A 995-nucleotide genomic window follows, 5' to 3' on the forward strand; every position below is an offset into this window, starting at 1 on the left:
TCAGATGCTTAGAAGAGAAAGAAGCCGAGGTAATACTCAAGGACGTGCATGAAGGCTCGTTTGGAACTCATGCAAATGGACATGCTATGGCTAGAAAAATCTTAAGGGCAGGTTACTTTTGGATGACAATGGAGACAGACTGTTGTACTTATGTCAGGAAATGCCACAAATGCCAAATTTATGCAGACAATATCAATGCTCCACCAAATCCTCTAAATGTCCTTTCAGCACCCTGGCCTTTCTCTATGTGGGGAATGGATGTCATCGGACCAATAGAACCGAAGGCTTCCAATGGACATCGCTTCATCCTCGTGGCCATCGACTACTTCACAAAGTGGGTTGAGGCATGTTCATATGCCAATGTGACCAGGACAGTGGTACTACGATTTATCAAGAAGGAGTTAGTGTGTAGATATGGGTTACCCAGCAAGATCATCACGGACAATGCCACAAACCTCAACAACAAGATGATGACCGAGATGTGCAGTGAATTCAAGATCAAGCATCATACATCTTCACCTTATCGCCCTAAGATGAACGGAGCAGTAGAAGCAGCAAACAAAAATATAAAGAAGATTGTTCAGAAGATGGTGGTAACATACAAGAATTGGCATGAAATGTTACCCTTTGCTCTACATGGGTATCGCACATCCGTACGCACATCAACTGGGGCAACACCTTACTCGCTAGTGTATGGAATGGAGGCAGTGCTCCCAATTGAAGTAGAAATTCCGTCACTCAGAATCATGGCAGAATCAGGATTGAAGGAATCAGAATGGATCCAAGTGCGGTACGACCAAATGAACATGATAGAAGAGAAAAGATTAGCTGCTATATGTCATGGTCAATTATACCAGAAAAGGCTCATGAGAGCTTATGTTAAGAAAGTTCGACCACGCCATTTTCAAGAGGGAGATCTGGTGCTTAAGAAGATACTCCCAATACAGAAGGACCATAGGGGGAAGTGGACCCCAAATTATGAAGGACCATTCGTG

Source organism: Lupinus angustifolius, chromosome LG10, assembly GCF_001865875.1.
Source record: "Lupinus angustifolius cultivar Tanjil chromosome LG10, LupAngTanjil_v1.0, whole genome shotgun sequence".
NCBI lineage: Eukaryota > Viridiplantae > Streptophyta > Magnoliopsida > Fabales > Fabaceae > Lupinus > Lupinus angustifolius.